The sequence below is a fragment of the Cannabis sativa genome, chromosome 1 (genome assembly GCF_029168945.1).
Source record: "Cannabis sativa cultivar Pink pepper isolate KNU-18-1 chromosome 1, ASM2916894v1, whole genome shotgun sequence".
Classification (NCBI taxonomy): domain Eukaryota; kingdom Viridiplantae; phylum Streptophyta; class Magnoliopsida; order Rosales; family Cannabaceae; genus Cannabis; species Cannabis sativa.
The window spans coordinates 51,051,509-51,062,874 of NC_083601.1; positions in this window are offsets into that span (position 1 = coordinate 51,051,509).

Genomic DNA, 11,366 nt, shown 5'->3' on the forward strand with positions numbered 1-11,366 from the left:
GCGTGATTAATTAAAATTTTGCTTTTTGATTAAACTTGTAAAACATATTACAAAAGACTCGGGATCCCGATTATAAAAATATTTACAAAAGTTTCACTGTTTAACTATTACATCAAAATAAAAGTCGTCTAACGACAGTTACAAAAATCTCAGCCTTGCTGTCCCGAGGATCGTACGCTCCAGGCCTAACCGCCCCGACATGTACAATCTCATAAGCTCGCTCACGGTCCATCAGCTATAGCCTTGCCTTTACCTACACATGAACATAAACTGTGAGTCGACAGACTCAGTAAGAAAAGCATAATAATATCATACATAAAACCGATCGCCGTGTCCAACACGATACCGAGTCCCGCTACGCCATGTCCAACATGGTGCGAGCCACTACCGCCATGTCCAACATGGTGCGAGTTTTGAACGTTCATAGGGACGGTACTATTGACAAGTATCCTCCTGATCGGTCGAACCGGTCATACTCCCATTGCCGGTCATACTCCAGCCTGTACCGACGGGATAGGTCAATAGCACTGAACCACCAACCAAATGTCGGCTGATCGGTCGAGCCGGTCATACTCATTTCTTGGTCATACTCCGGCTGTCTGCAGACGTGACAGGGTTGGATGGTTCGAAGCCTAAATACATAACTAATGTAATCTAGCAGGCTTCCTACATGCACGCTAAACATGTAATCTACATATGCATACTGTTATACTAATCTTACCTGGATTCCGATTTCAGGTGTGCCGGTCAACCTGACTGGAACTGAAGCTGAGCGGCGGATTACTGGCTCCTAAACCATAAAAATCACAACGCTATAAGTGACACGCTAAATAACTTCCCGTGGACTAAAACTAAGAACTAAAAGTTTCCCTATCGATAAAAAGCATGGCAATACCCCTAAAAACCTAAAAACGAGGAAAACTAGGGTTCGGAAAAATTCCCCAACCGGCAGACCGGTTGCCCAACCGGAATTCCGGTTCTGGGAATTACTGAACCCTCATCCGGAATTCCGGATGCACAACCGGAATTCCGGTTCCTCGCAGGCAGCCAACTAAAATTCTCATAACTCGACCAATTCAACCCCAATTGGTCCCAAACTTTCCAGACCTGTTCTAAACTATCCCTAGAACAAATCCAAGGCATCAAAACCACCCAGAAAACACATATACAAAAATCACCATTAAAGACCAAGCTTTGAGTTCCAAAACTCAAACTTGGTTAAATCCACTAACATGCATCCAAACCTAGTTAATTCTACTTAACTAAGCATGAATAAGCTTCTGAAAACATACAAGAACAACAGCAACAACATAGTAACAGATTACACACTATTTCATCAAAATCACACATTTTGCATAGAAAATTTTCAAGCTTTGCACAACCTATCTAGCATGCTTTCCAACCTAACTAAACATAATTAATCCAGTATTTGAACATAAAAATAACAACAATCACAAGCAGCAGCAACAACATTCAAATTAACATGCATTTACTCATATTTTCATCAAAAACTCAAGAATTTTAAGGAAGGAAGAAGATGAGCTAACCTAGCTTGCAAAGGATCTTAAGAATGGATGAAAGTTGCTTGGAAATCAAAGAGAAAATCAGTTCATGCACCCCAAATGCTTCAGCCGAAAATAGAGAGGAAAAGAGAGTGTTTCTTTGAAATTTTCTTTCTTTTCAACACTTAGTCAAATTTTGTAAAAAAAATGGAGAATAAAACAAAGTCATTTATCTCATTTATTTCAGCCACAAAACAATTAAAATAAACATTAAATTTCCAAATAAAAGTCACTAAAAGACAAAAAGTCATTGGGGCAAAAAGACCATTTTGCCCCTCCATCATAAAATCACATAAATCATACTAAAGGGGTATTTTTGGGAAATTCTAAATTCCCGGCCATTCCCGACATTCCCAATGTCTAAAACCCGTCCCCAAAATACTAACATACTAAGTTGTGATTTCTACTGAGCCAAAGGCCGAGTTCCAAAATACCGGACACCGGAAATGCGAAATATAAAAGCTACTGATGACATAATCATGCATTTCTGAATTCCGTAAATAACAGTAATAAATTATTTAAATAGCTATAAATAACTTCATAATTTAAACATAAACAACTGATAATTTCCAAATTAACTAAGCGGGCTTTACAACTATTCCCCCCTTAAAAGGATTTCGTCCCCGAAATCTAACCTGAATAACTCTGGATATTGAGCTCTCATATCTGACTCTAGCTCCCAGGTGGCTTCCTCCACCTTGCTGTTTCTCCAGAGAACCTTGACCAACGCTATGGTCTTATTCCGAAGGACTTTATCCTTTCTATCCAGGATCTGCACTGGTTGTTCCTCATATGACATGTCTGGCTGAAGCTGAAGACTCTCATAACTGAGTATATGAGAGGGGTCTGAAACGTATTTTCTCAACATTGAGACATGGAATACGTTGTGCACTGCTGATAAGGCTGGAGGCAATGCTAACCGATATGCCACTTGACCTATCTTCTCGAGAATCTCGAAAGGTCCTGTAAACCTAGGGCATAACTTGCCTCTCTTCCCGAAACGTTTAATCCCCTTCATCGGAGATACCCGTAAAAACACATGTTCCCCTACTTGGAACTCAACATCCCTGCGTTTCGGATCTGCGTAACTCTTTTGTCTGCTCTGTGAGGCAAGCATTCTAGCTTTTATCTTCTCTATCGCCTCATTGGTCCGCTGTACTGACTCAGGACCTAAATACTTCCTCTCCCCTGTCTCATCCCAGTGGATAGGGGATCTGCACTTCCTACCGTACAACAGTTCATAGGGAGCCATCCCTATCGTACTCTGATAACTGTTGTTGTAAGAGAATTCTATCAACGGTAGATACTTACTCCATGAGCCTTCAAAGTCCATAACACAGGCTCTCAACATATCCTCCAATATCTGAATTGTCCTTTCGGACTGACCATCTGTCTGAGGATGGAATGCTGTACTGAATTTTAGCTTTGTACCCATTGCCCGTTGCAAACTTTGCCAAAATTTGGAGGTGAATTTCGGATCCCTGTCCGAAACTATAGACTTCGGTACCCCGTGAAGTCTCACTATCTCCCTGACATATAACTCTGCCAACTGATCCACTGTAAATGTTGTTCGGCGAGAAAATGAGCAGATTTCGTAAATCGGTCCACCACTACCCAGATGGAATCATACATACCCGTGGTCCTAGGTAACCCGACCACAAAATCCATCGTAATATCCTCCCATTTCCATTCTGGTAGGGTTAGAGGCTGCAACAACCCTGCTGGTCTCTGATGTTCAGCCTTGATCTGCTGACAAGTGAGGCATCTCGATACGAATTCTACCAAATTCTTCTTCATACCGCTCCACCAGAAGTACGGTTTCAAATCTTGGTACATCTTGGTGGTGCCGGGATGCAGAGAATACGGGGTAGAATGAGCCTCCTCAAAGATCTCATTTCTCAGTTCCACACTGTTCGGAACACAAACCCTGGCTTTATACAAAAGCATCCCACTATCTGACACTGAAAAGTCTTTGGCTTGACCAGCCAATACCTCATCTCGGATCTTCACTAACTCCGGATCTGTCATCTGAGCAACCTTTATTCTTTCCAACAGATCAGATTGCAGCGTTAAGTTGTGAAGCTGACCTACCACAAACTCAATGCTGGATCTAACCATATCCTCTGCTAGCTGAGGTGAGATCTGAACCATGCTAGCTACTTGCCCGGGACCCTTTCTGCTCAGGGCATCGGCCACTACATTGGCTTTTCCGGGATGATAGAGGATCTCGCAATCGTAATCCTTCACTAATTCCAACCAACGCCTTTGTCTCATGTTCAAATCTTTCTGAGTAAAGAAATACTTGAGACTTTTATGGTCGGTATAGATCTCGCACTTCTCCCCATAAAGGTAATGCCGCCAAATCTTCAGTGCAAAAACCACTGCGGCCAATTCTAAATCATGAGTCGGGTATCGCTGTTCATAATCCTTTAACTGACGGGAGGCATAAGCGATAACCCGATCGGCTTGCATCAATACGCACCCCAAACCCTGTTTGGATGCGTCACAGTAGACTACGAACTTCTCCTTGTCCGAAGGCAAAGCTAACACCGGAGCAGTAATCAATCTCTGTTTCAGCTCCTGAAAGCTAGCTTCACATTTATCTGACCAGATAAATCGCTGATTCTTCTTTGTAAGCTCGGTTAGGGGCATTGAAATTTTGGAGAACCCCTCCACGAACCTACGGTAGTACCCAGCTAATCCCAAGAAGCTTCTGATCTCTGTCACTGTCTTCGGTCTCGGCCAATCCCTGACGGATTCAATCTTCCCGGGATCCACCTTGATCCCATCTTTACTCACAATGTGCCCTAGGAAGGACACCTGAGATAACCAGAACTCACATTTCTTGAACTTGGCGTAAAGCTTATGTTCTCGAAGTCGTTGCAGTATCATCTGAAGATGTAACTCGTGCTCCTCTTCTGATTGAGAGTACACGAGGATGTCGTCGATAAACACAATCACACAGATATCGAGGAAATCCTTGAATACTCTATTCATCAGGTCCCTGAATGCTGCAGGAGCATTGGTTAGTCCGAATGACATAACCAGAAACTCGTAATGTCCATACCTAGTGCGGAAAGCCGTCTTCGGAATGTCCTCCTCTCGGATTCTCAACTGATGATAACCCGAACGGAGATCAATCTTAGAAAAGACCGTCTTCCCCTGAAGCTGATCGAACAAGTCATCGATCCTAGGTAATGGATATTTATTCTTCACCGTCAGCTTGTTCAACTCTCTGTAGTCGATGCACATCCTCATAGATCCATCCTTCTTCTTGACGAACAAAACCGGGGCTCCCCAGGGTGACACACTGGGCCGAATGAACCCTATGTCAAGCAACCCTTGAAGCTGAATCTTTAATTCCTTAAGTTCAGCTGGAGCCATCCTATACGGGGCTTTGGAAACCGGATCCACCCCTGGTGCCAAGTCAATCACGAAATCAATCTCCCGCTGAGGTGGTAACCCTGGAAGTTCTTCGGGAAAAACGTCCAAAAATTCCCGAACCACTCTGATGTCCTCTGGCCGAATGGTGTCTGGCCGAGTGGTGTCCACCACCACGGCCAGAAACCCTAAGCACCCACCGTGCAATAATTCTCTCGCTGACATAGCCGAGATCACCGGGATCCGAGATCCCTGAACCGAACCCACAAATACAAACGGTTCTTCACTTTCCGGTTGGAAGACCACCATCTTCCTCTTACAGTCAATGCTCGCCGAATATTTAGATAGGAAATCCATTCCTAAAATAATATCAAATTCGACTAAGCTCATCTCTATCAGATCAGCGCTTAACTCTCTACCATCTATCCTGATCGGCATAGACCTAATCCACCTATTGGAGATAACCAATTCTCCGCCAGGTAACAGGGTTCCAAACCCTGATTCAAATCTATCAAAGGGTCTACCCAATTTACTAAAGACTCTGGCCGCCACATAAGAATGTGTAGCTCCAGAATCAAACAGCACTGAATATAACGAGTTGTTAATAAAAAGCTGACCTGTAACAACTGATGGGCTGGCATCTGCATCAGCCTGCGTGATAGCGAACACCCTGGCTGGAGTGGGTATCGCTGGAGCTCTCGGTGCCTCTGGTCGGGCCCCGGGGACATTCCCTCTTGAAGTGTCCGGGCATGCCACAATGAAAGCATCCCTGACCTTTGCATTCGCCCCGATGGTGCCTCTTGCAGCTAGGGCACTCGGGATAGGAGAATCGGGTCTCAGTACCACCAGGACGACTCCCTCTGTTCTGGTTCCCCCGGAACCTCTTGTTCTGACTCGAGCCGCCGGAAGCAGTGGGTGCCCTCTTCCTCTGATCAATGGCCGAACCACTACTCCCCCTGCTATAGCCTGATGCAGGAGGGGTAGGAGCTCCGCCACTAACCGGAGTACTGGCTGATTCTGACATGCACCCCACTGCGCCCTCAGCTCGCAGTGCCTTCTCCACCATCTGAGCATAGGTGGTGCTGTCGTCTGTGGTGATCATCAGGTCATGCCTGATCTTGGGATTCAACCCGTCCAGATATTTCTCCTTCTTGCTGAAGTCGGTCGGCACAATTCCCGAGGCTAACCTCGCCAACCGGTCAAACTGAGTAGTATACTCAGTGACGCTCATGTTCTCCCGCTGGGTCAGGTGAACGAACTCTTTCCTCTTGGCGCTTCTGACCGCCTCATTGTAGTATTTCGCATTAAAGAGTTCCTGAAACCTTTCCCAGGTCATGGTGGTGACATCGTGAATCTGAGACACCATGTCCCACCATACCAGGGCGTCCTCCTGGAACTGAAACGTGGCGCACACCACTCTGTCGTTACCGGTGACACCCATGAAATTCAGGATTCTGGTAATCACCGTCGGCCCACGCTCGGCTTTCATCACGTCCGACCTCCCGGGAATACCGGAGGTGCTTGCTTCCGAGCCGCTCATACAATGGTTCCAATCTATGGGCCGCCACCACTATCTCGGCACAGGCGGCGAGGGCGAGGTGCCACTTTGGAACTACGGAGCACGAGGCTGCAGGAGCACCCTGCTGTCTCAACCTCTGAATCTCGAGGTCTTGTTCTTCGATCCGGGCTTGCATCTCCGCAAACCGCAACTCCCAATTCGGGGCTCCCTGATCGGCTGGGGGAGCCTGGGCAGCCTGTGGCGGGTTCTCATCACCCCGGCCACGAGCCCTGCCTCGGGGACCTCTGCCTCGGCCCCTAGCAGGTGGGGGAAACTGAGCTCCCTGTCCCTGATTCGACCCTACGGAGTTGCCCTGACTCCTGGTAGTCCGCCTGGCGTCCATCTAGTTAGAACCGCCTGCGAAACCAAGAGTTGGCATATCAGGTCGTATTCAAGGCGAGCTTACTAATGCCGCTTAATTTGGAAATTAGAAATGAAACATGCGCCTATTCTACTATCAGGCTACTAACATGCTTCCTAACAGGCTTTTCTTTTTCATAACTGAATAAAATAAACTACTAAAGCAATAAAGGCTTACTGAACCGTGAACCGAGCTAACTGCTGATGATGATTGTACATGTCGTGACGATCTTCGGAAGACAACCTGGCGACTCTGATACCAAATTGTAACACCCTAACTATCTTAGGCGTATTACGTGATTTTTAAACGCACTGTGCAGCTCGTTGCTAATCAACGAGGTTTATGGAAAAAGCGTGATTAATTAAAATTTTGCTTTTTGATTAAACTTGTAAAACATATTACAAAAGACTCGGGATCCCGATTATAAAAATATTTACAAAAGTTTCACTGTTTAACTATTACATCAAAATAAAAGTCGTCTAACGACAGTTACAAAAATCTCAGCCTTGCTGTCCCGAGGATCGTACGCTCCAGTGCCTAACCGCCCCGACATGTACAATCTCATAAGCTCGCTCACGGTCCATCAGCTATAGCCTTGCCTTTACCTACACATGAACATAAACTGTGAGTCGACAGACTCAGTAAGAAAAGCATAATAATATCATACATAAAACTGACTGCCGTGTCCAACACGATACTGAGTCCCGCTACTGCCATGTCCAACATGGTACTGAGCCACTACTACCATGTCCAACATGGTACTGAGTTTTGAACGTTCATAGGGACGGTACTATTGACAAGTATCCTCCTGATCGGTCGAACCGGTCATACTCCGGCCGCTTGGTCATACTCCGGCACTGTCTTAGACGGGATAGGTCAATAGCACCGAACCACCAACCAAATGTCGACTGATCGGTCGAGCCGGTCATACTCCATTCTTGGTCATACTCCAGCTGTCACCGACGTGACAGGGTTGGATGGTTCGAAGCCTAAATACATAACTAATGTAATCTAGCAGGCTTCCTACATGCACGCTAAACATGTAATCTACCTATGCATATTGTTATACTAATCTTACCTGGATTAGATTTCGGGTGTGCCGTCAACGGAACTGAAGCTGAGCGGCGGATTACTGGCTCCTAAACCATAAAAATCACAACGCTATAAGTGACACGCTAAATCACTTCCCGGGGACTAAAACTAAGAACTAAAAGTTTCCCTATCGATAAAAAGCATGGCAATACCCCTAAAAACCTAAAAACAAGGAAAACTAGGGTTCGGAAAAATTCCCCAACCGGCAGACCGGTTGCCCAACCGGAATTCCGGTTCTGGGAATTACTGAACCCTCATCCGGAATTCCGGATGCACAACCGAATTCCGGTTCCTCGCAGGCAGCCAACTAAAATTCTCATAACTCGACCAATTCAACCCCAATCGGTCCCAAACTTTCCAGACCTGTTCTAAACTATCCCTAGAACAAATCCAAGGCATCAAAACCACCCAGAAAACACATATACAAAAATCACCATTAAAGACCAAGCTTTGAGTTCCAAAACTCAAACTTGGTTAAATCCACTAACATGCATCCAAACCTAGTTAATTCTACTTAACTAAGCATGAATAAGCTTCTGAAAACATACAAGAACAACAGCAACAACATAGTAACAGATTACACACTATTTCATCAAAATCACACATTTTGCATAGAAAATTTTCAAGCTTTGCACAACCTATCTAGCATGCTTTCCAACCTAACTAAACATAATTAATCCAGTATTTGAACATAAAAATAACAACAATCACAAGCAGCAGCAACAACATTCAAATTAACATGCATTTACTCATATTTTCATCAAAAACTCAAGAATTTTAAGGAAGGAAGAAGATGAGCTAACCTAGCTTGCAAAGGATCTTAAGAATGGATGAAAGTTGCTTGGAAATCAAAGAGAAAATCAGTTCATGCACCCCAAATGCTTCAGCCGAAAATAGAGAGGAAAAGAGAGTGTTTCTTTGAAATTTTCTTTCTTTTCAACACTTAGTCAAATTTTGTAAAAAAAAATGGAGAATAAAACAAAGTCATTTATCTCATTTATTTCAGCCACAAAACAATTAAAATAAACATTTAATTTCCAAATAAAAGTCACTAAAAGACAAAAAGTCATTGGGGCAAAAAGACCATTTTGCCCCTCCATCATAAAATCACATAAATCATACTAAAAGGGTATTTTTGGGAAATTCTAAATTCCCGGCCATTCCCGACATTCCCAATGTCTAAAACCCGTCCCCAAAATACTAACATACTAAGTTGTGATTTCTACTGAGCCAAACGCCGAGTTCCAAAATACCGGACACCGGAAATGCGAAATATAAAAGCTACTGATGACATAATCATGCATTTCTGAATTCCGTAAATAACAGTAATAAATTATTTAAATAGCTATAAATAACTTCATAATTTAAACATAAACAACTGATAATTTCCAAATTAACTAAGCGGGCTTTACACTTTCGATGCATACTCCATGCATCCAACCTGAGCTTTACTTTAACCAATGCTCTGGAAAGAACATAGCATTTCTCCAAATGCAAGTAAACTCTGTTGTAGATAATCATATCAGTAAAACCCTATGTCTGATAAATCTAGGAAACTTTATTCACATAGTCATGTTTACTTTCCAATGTGTTGACGGCACAATAAACAGGATCAAGTATGTGAAAAGGGTTTCAGATGAATTTATACATTATGTACATATAATCATGAAATAAATCATGTGAACCATGCAACATTAAATGTTATTTTTGATCTATATTAATAAGTAAATTTGATTATATTGAAATGAGTTTTATTTAGGGCATAAAACCCAACAGTTAGAATTCTCTTAATGTCTCCAATTACAGAGTAATACCCAGATGTTACTACTCTAGAATGATAGAATTGAGATCGGGTGTACTTGCATTCCCAATCCTAAAAAACAGAACAATAAAAAACACTGATAAAACACCATAAAACACTACGAAATAACAATAAAAAAAACAATAAAAAAAACATAGAACAGAATGCATAACATGACAAACCTCAACAATCCTATTAACAGGAATTTCCTCAGCCACACCTGATGATGGCAACACCTTTACAGGGGATTTACCCTTGCCCTACAATAAAACGAAACAACACCAACAAAACAACAAATAAAAATTAAAAAAAACACATAAATAAATCAAACAAGATATATAAAACAATTACAAATACAGAGACAAAAACAATCATATACCCAGTTATATGAACTTCAAAAATCGAATTTAACAAAAAAAAAAAAAAACTCAAAAACAACAAAAGATAAATAGTAAAATACCTTCACAGAGACAGACGACTTAAGAAATTCAGATTCTAACTCAAAATCTGAGTCTGAGTTTTCAACCACAGTTCGAGGTCTTTTTCCTCGAGTGTTCTTCGAAGGTCCACCATAAGTTTTTCTTTTAGCAGAAGGGGAAGTGGGGCTAGGAGGGTTGTCTTTAATATTTTTTTTACCCATTTTTGATTTGGGTCTTTTTGTGGGTTTTGTAGCTTTAGTCGGAGATGGAGATGAACGAGTAACGGCCATTATAAGGAATTATGAAGGTATTTATAGACAAAAATAATAAAAATGGGGGGGAAAATGAGAGGAAAGTTTAAGAAAGTGGGATGAGATTTGAAATTTTTTCAAATGCAAAAACCACCCACTACTCGAAACTGTAAAAGAAAACTGAAAATGGGGGAAGAAGATGAACAGTTGAGGGGAGAGAGAGTTATAAGTAAAAAAATTATATTCGAAAAAAATAAAAAAAATGAAAAAGTACATAACCTTTTGATAAGAATAGAAAACCGTCAAATCAAAAAATTAAAAATGAATTCTTTTTTTAAAAAAAAAAACGTGGCAAAACCCTATCGTGACAAGTGTAAAGCAAAAAAACTATTGTATATTAAACTTTCCAAAGGTAGTATACTGCCAAAAAAAAATAAAATTCAAAAACAGTATAAAAGTAAACTTGAGCGTGTAACAGTATAAACGAAAAAAAAAAGGGAAAAAACAGTAATGGGTGTAAATTTCCCAATTATATTGAATCAGATGCTAATTAATTAAAGTTGTGTTGTTGGTATGATATATGGTTCTCTTGATATTCTTTTTCTCTAATGCTCACGTGTATCGTGTCTCTAATGGATTACCACATTTTGTTGGTAAAGTAGTAGCTTTAAGATTTTATTAAAATGTTAATGAAACTCTTTGTGCGTGAATGGTGAATACTATTACACTAGAAGTCATTTTAATATATTTATGTAAAAATAATTTGTAGTATAAATATTTAAATTTAATTTTTGGTTGTGTATAAATATTTAAATTTAATTTTTGATAATAATAATATTTAAGTTATTTTTTTAGAATACTGTAAGTATTTGACCATTAAATGTTAAGTCATTATACACATATCATTTTTTTTATTAGTATATTTAACTAATTTAAAAAAT